The sequence below is a fragment of the Hyla sarda genome, unplaced genomic scaffold (assembly GCF_029499605.1).
Source record: "Hyla sarda isolate aHylSar1 unplaced genomic scaffold, aHylSar1.hap1 scaffold_923, whole genome shotgun sequence".
Taxonomy (NCBI): domain Eukaryota; kingdom Metazoa; phylum Chordata; class Amphibia; order Anura; family Hylidae; genus Hyla; species Hyla sarda.
This window is the reverse complement of record NW_026610953.1, coordinates 125,953-143,219: the sequence shown is the minus strand read 5'-3', so window position 1 is coordinate 143,219 and position 17,267 is coordinate 125,953. Positions and strand designations below refer to the sequence as shown.

The 17,267-nt window shown below is 45.9% G+C and overlaps 7 non-coding genes and 1 pseudogene across 7 annotated transcripts; all 8 read left to right on the top strand.

Annotated features, from left to right (window-relative positions):
* On the top strand, positions 1 to 117 carry LOC130349750 (U2 spliceosomal RNA; annotated as a pseudogene; the record flags this gene model as incomplete).
* Positions 118 to 2,204: 2,087 nt separating this feature from the next.
* Positions 2,205 to 2,395, top strand: LOC130349776 (U2 spliceosomal RNA). Its single transcript, XR_008887033.1, has one exon. It is a non-coding gene; the product is annotated as a U2 spliceosomal RNA (small nuclear RNA).
* A 2,088-nt stretch (positions 2,396 to 4,483) lies between these two features.
* On the top strand, positions 4,484 to 4,675 carry LOC130349781 (U2 spliceosomal RNA). Its single transcript, XR_008887037.1, has one exon. It is a non-coding gene; the product is annotated as a U2 spliceosomal RNA (small nuclear RNA).
* Positions 4,676 to 6,764: 2,089 nt separating this feature from the next.
* LOC130349783 (U2 spliceosomal RNA) lies at positions 6,765 to 6,954 on the top strand. The gene has a single exon (XR_008887039.1). It is a non-coding gene; the product is annotated as a U2 spliceosomal RNA (small nuclear RNA).
* Positions 6,955 to 9,045: 2,091 nt separating this feature from the next.
* LOC130349775 (U2 spliceosomal RNA) lies at positions 9,046 to 9,236 on the top strand. Its single transcript, XR_008887032.1, has one exon. It is a non-coding gene; the product is annotated as a U2 spliceosomal RNA (small nuclear RNA).
* Positions 9,237 to 11,323: 2,087 nt separating this feature from the next.
* On the top strand, positions 11,324 to 11,514 carry LOC130349773 (U2 spliceosomal RNA). Its single transcript, XR_008887031.1, has one exon. It is a non-coding gene; the product is annotated as a U2 spliceosomal RNA (small nuclear RNA).
* Positions 11,515 to 13,593: 2,079 nt separating this feature from the next.
* On the top strand, positions 13,594 to 13,784 carry LOC130349772 (U2 spliceosomal RNA). Its single transcript, XR_008887030.1, has one exon. It is a non-coding gene; the product is annotated as a U2 spliceosomal RNA (small nuclear RNA).
* A 2,090-nt stretch (positions 13,785 to 15,874) lies between these two features.
* Positions 15,875 to 16,065, top strand: LOC130349779 (U2 spliceosomal RNA). The gene has a single exon (XR_008887036.1). It is a non-coding gene; the product is annotated as a U2 spliceosomal RNA (small nuclear RNA).
* Positions 16,066 to 17,267: the final 1,202 nt, after the last annotated feature.

Here is a 17,267-nt window from a genome sequence, read left to right as displayed (position 1 = left end):
ATCTGGGGACCATATATTAAATGGATTTTTGAGAACGGGGGCCGATTTCGAAGCTTGCTTCCGTCGCCCTATGCATTGACCCGATATGGCAGTATCTTCGGGTACAGTGCACCACCCCCTTACAGGGTTAAAAAGAAAGATTCCTACTTTCATTGCTACCTGCTTGCTGGCTAGCCAGCTAGCCAGCCCTGTGGGCCTTGCTGCTGCTGCAGCCAAAAAACAAAAGGTGGTGCTGCTGCTGCTTCTGCTGCTTCTGCTTCTGCTTGTGTCTGGCCGCTGTTGGAGCGTCCAGGCACAGGACTTCTGCTGCTGCTGACTAAATGGCCTCCTTAATTGGATCATTTGAGTAGCCAGCACACCTGTGCAGGTAGGGCATGACATGATAGGCAGCTGCCTTGATAGCGGGTGGGTGCTGAATGTTCCTAATTGACAAAATAAGATTAATGCTTATGAAGAAATATAAAATCTCATCCCTTCCCCAATATCGCGCCACACCCCTACCCCTTAATTCCCTGGTTGAACTTGATGGACATATGTCTTTTTTCGACCGTACTAACTATGTAACTATGTAACATAACATGGGGGGGGGGGGGGTCTCCTGGCTGTTCACACAGGTGTGTCATTGCTGTACATTGACCATGCATTGCTTCTGTGGTATTGCAAAGGCAAAGACAAATGCTTCCAGCCATCCATTGCACTAATGGATTGGTCATCAGCTGGCTGTCTATGTCCCGCATCAATATAGACCAAAGTACAGAGGGTTAGGCTATGCTATTGTGCACCTACCTGATGCATCAGAAGGTGCGAGGCCCTTGCTAAATTCTGTGCACAGACTTTGAGATCTATACTTTAGACTGTATCTAAACCTGCTCCAACATGGACTGACATTCTGGCCTACTTTCAGCCGATGCGACTTGTCTGTCGCTGAACAGTCGCTTTTTATGTATTCAGCACCTATGTATAATGTTGTAAAAATGCTCTAGAAGCTAAAGTCGCAGAAATGTCACACATATTTGGCCTGCAACTTTCTGTGCGACAAATTCAGACAGGAAAAATCAGTATAAATCCTTAGAAAATTATCCCCCAGTGTCTCCATCTGCTGGCGGTATTGAATAAGCATTGCTGCACTGATGGGGTATGCATTAGACGAAAAAAAAGAAGAAAAAGAAGAATAATACGCCCAGAAAAGAGGCGAAAAGGAGAAAAACGTAAAAAAACGTGAAAAAAAAGTAAGAGGAAGAGAAGGGAAAAAAAGGTGGAAATGGGTTTAAAAGTGATTTCGGCGGAGAAATATATATATATATATATATATATATATATATATATATATACGCGCACACACACACATATATATAAACGTATTCTCCATTGAGATATTGCAGCCGCTGCTGTGTCCAGGCCCAGGAGCCTTAGCACTGTGCTGTGATGTCACTCAATACCACTGACATCACTAGGTGTAAACAACATCTCTCCTTTGCTGTGTATGTGACTATGGAGCTGTTTGGTGATGTCGTCTATTATGGCCTTCATAGAAGCAACAGGAGATTGTTGCATCCATCTAGAACCCTCAGAACTACAGTGCTATGATGTCACTCACTTCCACAGGCCTTGCAGAGTGTAAACAACAACAACCCAGCTTTGTTGTGTATGTAACCATAGGGATTTGTGATGTCACCTAGAACCTTCACAGCAGCGACAGCTTTATGAGGAGCATCAGCACTGCTCTGCCTGAGCAGAACCATCACCGCCATAGGTTGTCAAATAACCCGGGTTTAACCCACACAGGTAAGTCCAATGGGGTGCAGGCATGTCCTCTATGCTTACAGCTTCCCGTGGGTGTTGGTTTGATACCGTTTGGGGACAGCCAAGGAGGCATCTGCAGGCAACAAAGGTAGGTGTGTGCTTGTGTGTGTGTTTCCTATGCAGATCCTAAGCCCAGTGTCACATGCAAGTAGGAGGAGTAAGAAGGGTTCCTGGCAAATCCGGGTTATGGATTGCATTTAAAAAGGCCCCGTGGGAGTGCAATGGGCCCCTGTCTTGCTGCTTAGCAATAATGGTATGGGTTTAGGTTCTGCTGTGTGTACTGGTGGTTGACTGCCCCCCAGCCCAGAGTGTGCATGGAAAATTGTCTGGCAGCCTCCCTGACAGCAAGCAGTGATAGTGCCCATGAAGGGCACCTTGTTGGGCCCGCCCCTTTCACGGTTATCGCTTCTCGGCCTTTTGGCTAAGATCAAGTGTAGTATCTGTTCTTATCAGTTTAATATCTGATACGTCCCCTATCTGGGGACCATATATTAAATGGATTTTTGAGAACGGGGGCCGATTTCGAAGCTTGCTTCCGTCGCCCTATGCATTGACCCGATATGGCAGTATCTTCGGGTACAGTGCACCACCCCCTTACAGGGTTAAAAAGAAAGATTCCTACTTTCATTGCTACCTGCTTGCTGGCTAGCCAGCTAGCCAGCCCTGTGGGCCTTGCTGCTGCTGCAGCCAAAAAACAAAAGGTGGTGCTGCTGCTGCTTCTGCTGCTTCTGCTTCTGCTTGTGTCTGGCCGCTGTTGGAGCGTCCAGGCACAGGACTTCTGCTGCTGCTGACTAAATGGCCTCCTTAATTGGATCATTTGAGTAGCCAGCACACCTGTGCAGGTAGGGCATGACATGATAGGCAGCTGCCTTGATAGCGGGTGGGTGCTGAATGTTCCTAATTGACAAAATAAGATTAATGCTTATGAAGAAATATAAAATCTCATCCCTTCCCCAATATCGCGCCACACCCCTACCCCTTAATTCCCTGGTTGAACTTGATGGACATATGTCTTTTTTCGACCGTACTAACTATGTAACTATGTAACATAACATGGGGGGGGGGGGGGGTCTCCTGGCTGTTCACACAGGTGTGTCATTGCTGTACATTGACCATGCATTGCTTCTGTGGTATTGCAAAGGCAAAGACAAATGCTTCCAGCCATCCATTGCACTAATGGATTGGTCATCAGCTGGCTGTCTATGTCCCGCATCAATATAGACCAAAGTACAGAGGGTTAGGCTATGCTATTGTGCACCTACCTGATGCATCAGAAGGTGCGAGGCCCTTGCTAAATTCTGTGCACAGACTTTGAGATCTATACTTTAGACTGTATCTAAACCTGCTCCAACATGGACTGACATTCTGGCCTACTTTCAGCCGATGCGACTTGTCTGTCGCTGAACAGTCGCTTTTTATGTATTCAGCACCTATGTATAATGTTGTAAAAATGCTCTAGAAGCTAAAGTCGCAGAAATGTCACACATATTTGGCCTGCAACTTTCTGTGCGACAAATTCAGACAGGAAAAATCAGTATAAATCCTTAGAAAATTATCCCCCAGTGTCTCCATCTGCTGGCGGTATTGAATAAGCATTGCTGCACTGATGGGGTATGCATTAGACGAAAAAAAAGAAGAAAAAGAAGAATAATACGCCCAGAAAAGAGGCGAAAAGGAGAAAAACGTAAAAAAACGTGAAAAAAAAGTAAGAGGAAGAGAAGGGAAAAAAAGGTGGAAATGGGTTTAAAAGTGATTTCGGCGGAGAAATATATATATATATATATATATATATATATATATATATATACGCGCACACACACACATATATATAAACGTATTCTCCGTTGAGATATTGCAGCCGCTGCTGTGTCCAGGCCCAGGAGCCTTAGCACTGTGCTGTGATGTCACTCAATACCACTGACATCACTAGGTGTAAACAACATCTCTCCTTTGCTGTGTATGTGACTATGGAGCTGTTTGGTGATGTCGTCTATTATGGCCTTCATAGAAGCAACAGGAGATTGTTGCATCCATCTAGAACCCTCAGAACTACAGTGCTATGATGTCACTCACTTCCACAGGCCTTGCAGAGTGTAAACAACAACAACCCAGCTTTGTTGTGTATGTAACCATAGGGATTTGTGATGTCACCTAGAACCTTCACAGCAGCGACAGCTTTATGAGGAGCATCAGCACTGCTCTGCCTGAGCAGAACCATCACCGCCATAGGTTGTCAAATAACCCGGGTTTAACCCACACAGGTAAGTCCAATGGGGTGCAGGCATGTCCTCTATGCTTACAGCTTCCCGTGGGTGTTGGTTTGATACCGTTTGGGGACAGCCAAGGAGGCATCTGCAGGCAACAAAGGTAGGTGTGTGCTTGTGTGTGTGTTTCCTATGCAGATCCTAAGCCCAGTGTCACATGCAAGTAGGAGGAGTAAGAAGGGTTCCTGGCAAATCCGGGTTATGGATTGCATTTAAAAAGGCCCCGTGGGAGTGCAATGGGCCCCTGTCTTGCTGCTTAGCAATAATGGTATGGGTTTAGGTTCTGCTGTGTGTACTGGTGGTTGACTGCCCCCCAGCCCAGAGTGTGCATGGAAAATTGTCTGGCAGCCTCCCTGACAGCAAGCAGTGATAGTGCCCATGAAGGGCACCTTGTTGGGCCCGCCCCTTTCACGGTTATCGCTTCTCGGCCTTTTGGCTAAGATCAAGTGTAGTATCTGTTCTTATCAGTTTAATATCTGATACGTCCCCTATCTGGGGACCATATATTAAATGGATTTTTGAGAACGGGGGCCGATTTCGAAGCTTGCTTCCGTCGCCCTATGCATTGACCCGATATGGCAGTATCTTCGGGGTACAGTGCACCACCCCCTTACAGGGTTAAAAAGAAAGATTCCTACTTTCATTGCTACCTGCTTGCTGGCTAGCCAGCTAGCCAGCCCTGTGGGCCTTGCTGCTGCTGCAGCCAAAAAACAAAAGGTGGTGCTGCTGCTGCTTCTGCTTCTGCTTGTGTCTGCCGCTGTTGGAGCGTCCAGGCACAGGACTTCTGCTGCTGCTGACTAAATGGCCTCCTTAATTGGATCATTTGAGTAGCCAGCACACCTTGTGCAGGTAGGGCATGACATGATAGGCAGCTGCCTTGATAGCGGGTGGGTGCTGAATGTTCCTAATTGACAAAATAAGATTAATGCTTATGAAGAAATATAAAATCTCATCCCTTCCCCAATATCGCGCCACACCCCTACCCCTTAATTCCCTGGTTGAACTTGATGGACATATGTCTTTTTTCGACCGTACTAACTATGTAACTATGTAACATAACATGGAGGGGGGGGGTCTCCTGGCTGTTCACACAGGTGTGTCATTGCTGTACATTGACCATGCATTGCTTCTGTGTTATTGCAAAGGCAAAGACAAATGCTTCCAGCCATCCATTGCACTAATGGATTGGTCATCAGCTGGCTGTCTATGTCCCGCATCAATATAGACCAAAGTACAGAGGGTTAGGCTATGCTATTGTGCACCTACCTGATGCATCAGAAGGTGCGAGGCCCTTGCTAAATTCTGTGCACAGACTTTGAGATCTATACTTTAGACTGTATCTAAACCTGCTCCAACATGGACTGACATTCTGGCCTACTTTCAGCCGATGCGACTTGTCTGTCGCTGAACAGTCGCTTTTTATGTATTCAGCACCTATGTATAATGTTGTAAAAATGCTCTAGAAGCTAAAGTCGCAGAAATGTCACACATATTTGGCCTGCAACTTTCTGTGCGACAAATTCAGACAGGAAAAATCAAAAAATCAGTATAAATCCTTAGAAAATTATCCCCCAGTGTCTCCATCTGCTGGCGGTATTGAATAAGCATTGCTGCACTGATGGGGTATGCATTAGACGAAAAAAAAGAAGAAAAAGAAGAATAATACGCCCAGAAAAGAGGCGAAAAGGAGAAAAACGTAAAAAAACGTGAAAAAAAAGTAAGAGGAAGAGAAGGGAAAAAAAGGTGGAAATGGTTTAAAAGTGATTTCGGCGGAGAAATATATATATATATATATATATATATATATATATATATATATATATACGCGCACACACACACATATATATAAACGTATTCTCCGTTGAGATATTGCAGCCGCTGCTGTGTCCAGGCCCAGGAGCCTTAGCACTGTGCTGTGATGTCACTCAATACCACTGACATCACTAGGTGTAAACAACATCTCTCCTTTGCTGTGTATGTGACTATGGAGCTGTTTGGTGATGTCGTCTATTATGGCCTTCATAGAAGCAACAGGAGATTGTTGCATCCATCTAGAACCCTCAGAACTACAGTGCTATGATGTCACTCACTTCCACAGGCCTTGCAGAGTGTAAACAACAACAACCCAGCTTTGTTGTGTATGTAACCATAGGGATTTGTGATGTCACCTAGAACCTTCACAGCAGCGACAGCTTTATGAGGAGCATCAGCACTGCTTCTGCCTGAGCAGAACCATCACCGCCATAGGTTGTCAAATAACCCGGGTTTAACCCACACAGGTAAGTCCAATGGGGTGCAGGCATGTCCTCTATGCTTACAGCTTCCCGTGGGTGTTGGTTTGATACCGTTTGGGGACAGCCAAGGAGGCATCTGCAGGCAACAAAGGTAGGTGTGTGCTTGTGTGTGTGTTTCCTATGCAGATCCTAAGCCCAGTGTCACATGCAAGTAGGAGGAGTAAGAAGGGTTCCTGGCAAATCCGGGTTATGGATTGCATTTAAAAAGGCCCCGTGGGAGTGCAATGGGCCCCTGTCTTGCTGCTTAGCAATAATGGTATGGGTTTAGGTTCTGCTGTGTGTACTGGTGGTTGACTGCCCCCAGCCCAGAGTGTGCATGGAAAATTGTCTGGCAGCCTCCCTGACAGCAAGCAGTGATAGTGCCCATGAAGGGCACCTTGTTGGGCCCGCCCCTTTCACGGTTATCGCTTCTCGGCCTTTTGGCTAAGATCAAGTGTAGTATCTGTTCTTATCAGTTTAATATCTGATACGTCCCCTATCTGGGGACCATATATTAAATGGATTTTTGAGAACGGGGCCGATTTCGAAGCTTGCTTCCGTCGCCCTATGCATTGACCCGATATGGCAGTATCTTCGGTTACAGTGCACCACCCCCTTACAGGGTTAAAAAGAAAGATTCCTACTTTCATTGCTACCTGCTTGCTGGCTAGCCAGCTAGCCAGCCCTGTGGGCCTTGCTGCTGCTGCAGCCAAAAAACAAAAGGTGGTGCTGCTGCTGCTTCTGCTGCTTCTGCTTCTGCTTGTGTCTGGCCGCTGTTGGAGCGTCCAGGCACAGGACTTCTGCTGCTGCTGACTAAATGGCCTCCTTAATTGGATCATTTGAGTAGCCAGCACACCTGTGCAGGTAGGGCATGACATGATAGGCAGCTGCCTTGATAGCGGGTGGGTGCTGAATGTTCCTAATTGACAAAATAAGATTAATGCTTATGAAGAAATATAAAATCTCATCCCTTCCCCAATATCGCGCCACACCCCTACCCCTTAATTCCCTGGTTGAACTTGATGGACATATGTCTTTTTTCGACCGTACTAACTATGTAACTATGTAACATAACATGGGGGGGGGGGGGGTCTCCTGGCTGTTCACACAGGTGTGTCATTGCTGTACATTGACCATGCATTGCTTCTGTGGTATTGCAAAGGCAAAGACAAATGCTTCCAGCCATCCATTGCACTAATGGATTGGTCATCAGCTGGCTGTCTATGTCCCGCATCAATATAGACCAAAGTACAGAGGGTTAGGCTATGCTATTGTGCACCTACCTGATGCATCAGAAGGTGCGAGGCCCTTGCTAAATTCTGTGCACAGACTTTGAGATCTATACTTTAGACTGTATCTAAACCTGCTCCAACATGGACTGACATTCTGGCCTACTTTCAGCCGATGCGACTTGTCTGTCGCTGAACAGTCGCTTTTTATGTATTCAGCACCTATGTATAATGTTGTAAAAATGCTCTAGAAGCTAAAGTCGCAGAAATGTCACACATATTTGGCCTGCAACTTTCTGTGCGACAAATTCAGACAGGAAAAATCAGTATAAATCCTTAGAAAATTATCCCCCAGTGTCTCCATCTGCTGGCGGTATTGAATAAGCATTGCTGCACTGATGGGGTATGCATTAGACGAAAAAAAAGAAGAAAAAGAAGAATAATACGCCCAGAAAAGAGGCGAAAAGGAGAAAAACGTAAAAAAACGTGAAAAAAAAGTAAGAGGAAGAGAAGGGAAAAAAAGGTGGAAATGGGTTTAAAAGTGATTTCGGCGGAGAAATATATATATATATATATATATATATATATATATATATATATATACGCGCACACACACACATATATATAAACGTATTCTCCGTTGAGATATTGCAGCCGCTGCTGTGTCCAGGCCCAGGAGCCTTAGCACTGTGCTGTGATGTCACTCAATACCACTGACATCACTAGGTGTAAACAACATCTCTCCTTTGCTGTGTATGTGACTATGGAGCTGTTTGGTGATGTCGTCTATTATGGCCTTCATAGAAGCAACAGGAGATTGTTGCATCCATCTAGAACCCTCAGAACTACAGTGCTATGATGTCACTCACTTCCACAGGCCTTGCAGAGTGTAAACAACAACAACCCAGCTTTGTTGTGTATGTAACCATAGGGATTTGTGATGTCACCTAGAACCTTCACAGCAGCGACAGCTTTATGAGGAGCATCAGCACTGCTCTGCCTGAGCAGAACCATCACCGCCATAGGTTGTCAAATAACCCGGGTTTAACCCACACAGGTAAGTCCAATGGGGTGCAGGCATGTCCTCTATGCTTACAGCTTCCCGTGGGTGTTGGTTTGATACCGTTTGGGGACAGCCAAGGAGGCATCTGCAGGCAACAAAGGTAGGTGTGTGCTTGTGTGTGTGTTTCCTATGCAGATCCTAAGCCCAGTGTCACATGCAAGTAGGAGGAGTAAGAAGGGTTCCTGGCAAATCCGGGTTATGGATTGCATTTAAAAAGGCCCCGTGGGAGTGCAATGGGCCCCTGTCTTGCTGCTTAGCAATAATGGTATGGGTTTAGGTTCTGCTGTGTGTACTGGTGGTTGACTGCCCCCCAGCCCAGAGTGTGCATGGAAAATTGTCTGGCAGCCTCCCTGACAGCAAGCAGTGATAGTGCCCATGAAGGGCACCTTGTTGGGCCCGCCCCTTTCACGGTTATCGCTTCTCGGCCTTTTGGCTAAGATCAAGTGTAGTATCTGTTCTTATCAGTTTAATATCTGATACGTCCCCTATCTGGGGACCATATATTAAATGGATTTTTGAGAACGGGGGCCGATTTCGAAGCTTGCTTCCGTCGCCCTATGCATTGACCCGATATGGCAGTATCTTCGGGTACAGTGCACCACCCCCTTACAGGGTTAAAAAGAAAGATTCCTACTTTCATTGCTACCTGCTTGCTGGCTAGCCAGCTAGCCAGCCCTGTGGGCCTTGCTGCTGCTGCAGCCAAAAAACAAAAGGTGGTGCTGCTGCTGCTTCTGCTGCTTCTGCTTCTGCTTGTGTCTGGCCGCTGTTGGAGCGTCCAGGCACAGGACTTCTGCTGCTGCTGACTAAATGGCCTCCTTAATTGGATCATTTGAGTAGCCAGCACACCTGTGCAGGTAGGGCATGACATGATAGGCAGCTGCCTTGATAGCGGGTGGGTGCTGAATGTTCCTAATTGACAAAATAAGATTAATGCTTATGAAGAAATATAAAATCTCATCCCTTCCCCAATATCGCGCCACACCCCTACCCCTTAATTCCCTGGTTGAACTTGATGGACATATGTCTTTTTTCGACCGTACTAACTATGTAACTATGTAACATAACATGGGGGGGGGGGGGTCTCCTGGCTGTTCACACAGGTGTGTCATTGCTGTACATTGACCATGCATTGCTTCTGTGTTATTGCAAAGGCAAAGACAAATGCTTCCAGCCATCCATTGCACTAATGGATTGGTCATCAGCTGGCTGTCTATGTCCCGCATCAATATAGACCAAAGTACAGAGGGTTAGGCTATGCTATTGTGCACCTACCTGATGCATCAGAAGGTGCGAGGCCCTTGCTAAATTCTGTGCACAGACTTTGAGATCTATACTTTAGACTGTATCTAAACCTGCTCCAACATGGACTGACATTCTGGCCTACTTTCAGCCGATGCGACTTGTCTGTCGCTGAACAGTCGCTTTTTATGTATTCAGCACCTATGTATAATGTTGTAAAAATGCTCTAGAAGCTAAAGTCGCAGAAATGTCACACATATTTGGCCTGCAACTTTCTGTGCGACAAATTCAGACAGGAAAAATCAGTATAAATCCTTAGAAAATTATCCCCCAGTGTCTCCATCTGCTGGCGGTATTGAATAAGCATTGCTGCACTGATGGGGTATGCATTAGACGAAAAAAAAGAAGAAAAAGAAGAATAATACGCCCAGAAAAGAGGCGAAAAGGAGAAAAACGTAAAAAAACGTGAAAAAAAAGTAAGAGGAAGAGAAGGGAAAAAAAGGTGGAAATGGGTTTAAAAGTGATTTCGGCGGAGAAAAAAAAAAAAAATATATATATATATATATATATATATATATACGCGCACACACACACATATATATAAACGTATTCTCCGTTGAGATATTGCAGCCGCTGCTGTGTCCAGGCCCAGGAGCCTTAGCACTGTGCTGTGATGTCACTCAATACCACTGACATCACTAGGTGTAAACAACATCTCTCCTTTGCTGTGTATGTGACTATGGAGCTGTTTGGTGATGTCGTCTATTATGGCCTTCATAGAAGCAACAGGAGATTGTTGCATCCATCTAGAACCCTCAGAACTACAGTGCTATGATGTCACTCACTTCCACAGGCCTTGCAGAGTGTAAACAACAACAACCCAGCTTTGTTGTGTATGTAACCATAGGGATTTGTGATGTCACCTAGAACCTTCACAGCAGCGACAGCTTTATGAGGAGCATCAGCACTGCTCTGCCTGAGCAGAACCATCACCGCCATAGGTTGTCAAATAACCCGGGTTTAACCCACACAGGTAAGTCCAATGGGGTGCAGGCATGTCCTCTATGCTTACAGCTTCCCGTGGGTGTTGGTTTGATACCGTTTGGGGACAGCCAAGGAGGCATCTGCAGGCAACAAAGGTAGGTGTGTGCTTGTGTGTGTGTTTCCTATGCAGATCCTAAGCCCAGTGTCACATGCAAGTAGGAGGAGTAAGAAGGGTTCCTGGCAAATCCGGGTTATGGATTGCATTTAAAAAGGCCCCGTGGGAGTGCAATGGGCCCCTGTCTTGCTGCTTAGCAATAATGGTATGGGTTTAGGTTCTGCTGTGTGTACTGGTGGTTGACTGCCCCCCAGCCCAGAGTGTGCATGGAAAATTGTCTGGCAGCCTCCCTGACAGCAAGCAGTGATAGTGCCCATGAAGGGCACCTTGTTGGGCCCGCCCCTTTCACGATTATCGCTTCTCGGCCTTTTGGCTAAGATCAAGTGTAGTATCTGTTCTTATCAGTTTAATATCTGATACGTCCCCTATCTGGGGACCATATATTAAATGGATTTTTGAGAACGGGGGCCGATTTCGAAGCTTGCTTCCGTCGCCCTATGCATTGACCCGATATGGCAGTATCTTCGGGTACAGTGCACCACCCCCTTACAGGGTTAAAAAGAAAGATTCCTACTTTCATTGCTACCTGCTTGCTGGCTAGCCAGCTAGCCAGCCCTGTGGGCCTTGCTGCTGCTGCAGCCAAAAAACAAAAGGTGGTGCTGCTGCTGCTTCTGCTGCTTCTGCTTCTGCTTGTGTCTGGCCGCTGTTGGAGCGTCCAGGCACAGGACTTCTGCTGCTGCTGACTAAATGGCCTCCTTAATTGGATCATTTGAGTAGCCAGCACACCTGTGCAGGTAGGGCATGACATGATAGGCAGCTGCCTTGATAGCGGGTGGGTGCTGAATGTTCCTAATTGACAAAATAAGATTAATGCTTATGAAGAAATATAAAATCTCATCCCTTCCCCAATATCGCGCCACACCCCTACCCCTTAATTCCCTGGTTGAACTTGATGGACATATGTCTTTTTTCGACCGTACTAACTATGTAACTATGTAACATAACATGGGGGGGGGGGGGGGGTCTCCTGGCTGTTCACACAGGTGTGTCATTGCTGTACATTGACCATGCATTGCTTCTGTGGTATTGCAAAGGCAAAGACAAATGCTTCCAGCCATCCATTGCACTAATGGATTGGTCATCAGCTGGCTGTCTATGTCCCGCATCAATATAGACCAAAGTACAGAGGGTTAGGCTATGCTATTGTGCACCTACCTGATGCATCAGAAGGTGCGAGGCCCTTGCTAAATTCTGTGCACAGACTTTGAGATCTATACTTTAGACTGTATCTAAACCTGCTCCAACATGGACTGACATTCTGGCCTACTTTCAGCCGATGCGACTTGTCTGTCGCTGAACAGTCGCTTTTTATGTATTCAGCACCTATGTATAATGTTGTAAAAATGCTCTAGAAGCTAAAGTCGCAGAAATGTCACACATATTTGGCCTGCAACTTTCTGTGCGACAAATTCAGACAGGAAAAATCAGTATAAATCCTTAGAAAATTATCCCCCAGTGTCTCCATCTGCTGGCGGTATTGAATAAGCATTGCTGCACTGATGGGGTATGCATTAGACGAAAAAAAAGAAGAAAAAGAAGAATAATACGCCCAGAAAAGAGGCGAAAAGGAGAAAAACGTAAAAAAACGTGAAAAAAAAGTAAGAGGAAGAGAAGGGAAAAAAAGGTGGAAATGGGTTTAAAAGTGATTTCGGCGGAGAAATATATATATATATATATATATATATATATACGCGCACACACACACATATATATAAACGTATTCTCCGTTGAGATATTGCAGCCGCTGCTGTGTCCAGGCCCAGGAGCCTTAGCACTGTGCTGTGATGTCACTCAATACCACTGACATCACTAGGTGTAAACAACATCTCTCCTTTGCTGTGTATGTGACTATGGAGCTGTTTGGTGATGTCGTCTATTATGGCCTTCATAGAAGCAACAGGAGATTGTTGCATCCATCTAGAACCCTCAGAACTACAGTGCTATGATGTCACTCACTTCCACAGGCCTTGCAGAGTGTAAACAACAACAACCCAGCTTTGTTGTGTATGTAACCATAGGGATTTGTGATGTCACCTAGAACCTTCACAGCAGCGACAGCTTTATGAGGAGCATCAGCACTGCTCTGCCTGAGCAGAACCATCACCGCCATAGGTTGTCAAATAACCCGGGTTTAACCCACACAGGTAAGTCCAATGGGGTGCAGGCATGTCCTCTATGCTTACAGCTTCCCGTGGGTGTTGGTTTGATACCGTTTGGGGACAGCCAAGGAGGCATCTGCAGGCAACAAAGGTAGGTGTGTGCTTGTGTGTGTGTTTCCTATGCAGATCCTAAGCCCAGTGTCACATGCAAGTAGGAGGAGTAAGAAGGGTTCCTGGCAAATCCGGGTTATGGATTGCATTTAAAAAGGCCCCGTGGGAGTGCAATGGGCCCCTGTCTTGCTGCTTAGCAATAATGGTATGGGTTTAGGTTCTGCTGTGTGTACTGGTGGTTGACTGCCCCCCAGCCCAGAGTGTGCATGGAAAATTGTCTGGCAGCCTCCCTGACAGCAAGCAGTGATAGTGCCCATGAAGGGCACCTTGTTGGGCCCGCCCCTTTCACGGTTATCGCTTCTCGGCCTTTTGGCTAAGATCAAGTGTAGTATCTGTTCTTATCAGTTTAATATCTGATACGTCCCCTATCTGGGGACCATATATTAAATGGATTTTTGAGAACGGGGGCCGATTTCGAAGCTTGCTTCCGTCGCCCTATGCATTGACCCGATATGGCAGTATCTTCGGGTACAGTGCACCACCCCCTTACAGGGTTAAAAAGAAAGATTCCTACTTTCATTGCTACCTGCTTGCTGGCTAGCCAGCTAGCCAGCCCTGTGGGCCTTGCTGCTGCTGCAGCCAAAAAACAAAAGGTGGTGCTGCTGCTGCTTCTGCTGCTTCTGCTTGTGTCTGGCCGCTGTTGGAGCGTCCAGGCACAGGACTTCTGCTGCTGCTGACTAAATGGCCTCCTTAATTGGATCATTTGAGTAGCCAGCACACCTGTGCAGGTAGGGCATGACATGATAGGCAGCTGCCTTGATAGCGGGTGGGTGCTGAATGTTCCTAATTGACAAAATAAGATTAATGCTTATGAAGAAATATAAAATCTCATCCCTTCCCCAATATCGCGCCACACCCCTACCCCTTAATTCCCTGGTTGAACTTGATGGACATATGTCTTTTTTCGACCGTACTAACTATGTAACTATGTAACATAACATGGGGGGGGGGGGGGGTCTCCTGGCTGTTCACACAGGTGTGTCATTGCTGTACATTGACCATGCATTGCTTCTGTGGTATTGCAAAGGCAAAGACAAATGCTTCCAGCCATCCATTGCACTAATGGATTGGTCATCAGCTGGCTGTCTATGTCCCGCATCAATATAGACCAAAGTACAGAGGGTTAGGCTATGCTATTGTGCACCTACCTGATGCATCAGAAGGTGCGAGGCCCTTGCTAAATTCTGTGCACAGACTTTGAGATCTATACTTTAGACTGTATCTAAACCTGCTCCAACATGGACTGACATTCTGGCCTACTTTCAGCCGATGCGACTTGTCTGTCGCTGAACAGTCGCTTTTTATGTATTCAGCACCTATGTATAATGTTGTAAAAATGCTCTAGAAGCTAAAGTCGCAGAAATGTCACACATATTTGGCCTGCAACTTTCTGTGCGACAAATTCAGACAGGAAAAATCAGTATAAATCCTTAGAAAATTATCCCCCAGTGTCTCCATCTGCTGGCGGTATTGAATAAGCATTGCTGCACTGATGGGGTATGCATTAGACGAAAAAAAAGAAGAAAAAGAAGAATAATACGCCCAGAAAAGAGGCGAAAAGGAGAAAAACGTAAAAAAACGTGAAAAAAAAGTAAGAGGAAGAGAAGGGAAAAAAAGGTGGAAATGGGTTTAAAAGTGATTTCGGCGGAGAAATATATATATATATATATATATATATATATATATATATATATATATATACGCGCACACACACACATATATATAAACGTATTCTCCGTTGAGATATTGCAGCCGCTGCTGTGTCCAGGCCCAGGAGCCTTAGCACTGTGCTGTGATGTCACTCAATACCACTGACATCACTAGGTGTAAACAACATCTCTCCTTTGCTGTGTATGTGACTATGGAGCTGTTTGGTGATGTCGTCTATTATGGCCTTCATAGAAGCAACAGGAGATTGTTGCATCCATCTAGAACCCTCAGAACTACAGTGCTATGATGTCACTCACTTCCACAGGCCTTGCAGAGTGTAAACAACAACAACCCAGCTTTGTTGTGTATGTAACCATAGGGATTTGTGATGTCACCTAGAACCTTCACAGCAGCGACAGCTTTATGAGGAGCATCAGCACTGCTCTGCCTGAGCAGAACCATCACCGCCATAGGTTGTCAAATAACCCGGGTTTAACACACACAGGTAAGTCCAATGGGGTGCAGGCATGTCCTCTATGCTTACAGCTTCCCGTGGGTGTTGGTTTGATACCGTTTGGGGACAGCCAAGGAGGCATCTGCAGGCAACAAAGGTAGGTGTGTGCTTGTGTGTGTGTTTCCTATGCAGATCCTAAGCCCAGTGTCACATGCAAGTAGGAGGAGTAAGAAGGGTTCCTGGCAAATCCGGGTTATGGATTGCATTTAAAAAGGCCCCGTGGGAGTGCAATGGGCCCCTGTCTTGCTGCTTAGCAATAATGGTATGGGTTTAGGTTCTGCTGTGTGTACTGGTGGTTGACTGCCCCCCAGCCCAGAGTGTGCATGGAAAATTGTCTGGCAGCCTCCCTGACAGCAAGCAGTGATAGTGCCCATGAAGGGCACCTTGTTGGGCCCGCCCCTTTCACGGTTATCGCTTCTCGGCTTTTTGGCTAAGATCAAGTGTAGTATCTGTTCTTATCAGTTTAATATCTGATACGTCCCCTATCTGGGGACCATATATTAAATGGATTTTTGAGAACGGGGGCCGATTTCGAAGCTTGCTTCCGTCGCCCTATGCATTGACCCGATATGGCAGTATCTTCGGGTACAGTGCACCACCCCCTTACAGGGTTAAAAAGAAAGATTCCTACTTTCATTGCTACCTGCTTGCTGGCTAGCCAGCTAGCCAGCCCTGTGGGCCTTGCTGCTGCTGCAGCCAAAAAACAAAAGGTGGTGCTGCTGCTGCTTCTGCTGCTTCTGCTTCTGCTTGTGTCTGGCCGCTGTTGGAGCGTCCAGGCACAGGACTTCTGCTGCTGCTGACTAAATGGCCTCCTTAATTGGATCATTTGAGTAGCCAGCACACCTGTGCAGGTAGGGCATGACATGATAGGCAGCTGCCTTGATAGCGGGTGGGTGCTGAATGTTCCTAATTGACAAAATAAGATTAATGCTTATGAAGAAATATAAAATCTCATCCCTTTCCCAATATCGCGCCACACCCCTACCCCTTAATTCCCTGGTTGAACTTGATGGACATATGTCTTTTTTCGACCGTACTAACTATGTAACTATGTAACATAACATGGGGGGGGGGGGGTCTCCTGGCTGTTCACACAGGTGTGTCATTGCTGTACATTGACCATGCATTGCTTCTGTGGTATTGCAAAGGCAAAGACAAATGCGTCCAGCCATCCATTGCACTAATGGATTGGTCATCAGCTGGCTATCTATGTCCCGCATCAATATAGACCAAAGTACAGAGGGTTAGGCTATGCTATTGTGCACCTACCTGATGCATCAGAAGGTGCGAGGCCCTTGCTAAATTCTGTGCACAGACTTTGAGATCTATACTTTAGACTGTATCTAAACCTGCTCCAACATGGACTGACATTCTGGCCTACTTTCAGCCGATGCGACTTGTCTGTCGCTGAACAGTCGCTTTTTATGTATTCAGCACCTATGTAAAATGTTGTAAAAATGCTCTAGAAGCTAAAGTCGCAGAAATGTCACACATATTTGGCCTGCAACTTTCTGTGCGACAAATTCAGACAGGAAAAATCAGTATAAATCCTTAGAAAATTATCCCCCAGTGTCTCCATCTGCTGGCGGTATTGAATAAGCATTGCTGCACTGATGGGGTATGCATTAGACGAAAAAAAAGAAGAAAAAGAAGAATAATACGCCCAGAAAAGAGGCGAAAAGGAGAAAAACGTAAAAAAACGTGAAAAAAAAGTAAGAGGAAGAGAAGGGAAAAAAAGGTGGAAATGGGTTTAAAAGTGATTTCGGCGGAGAAATATATATATATATATATATATATATATAT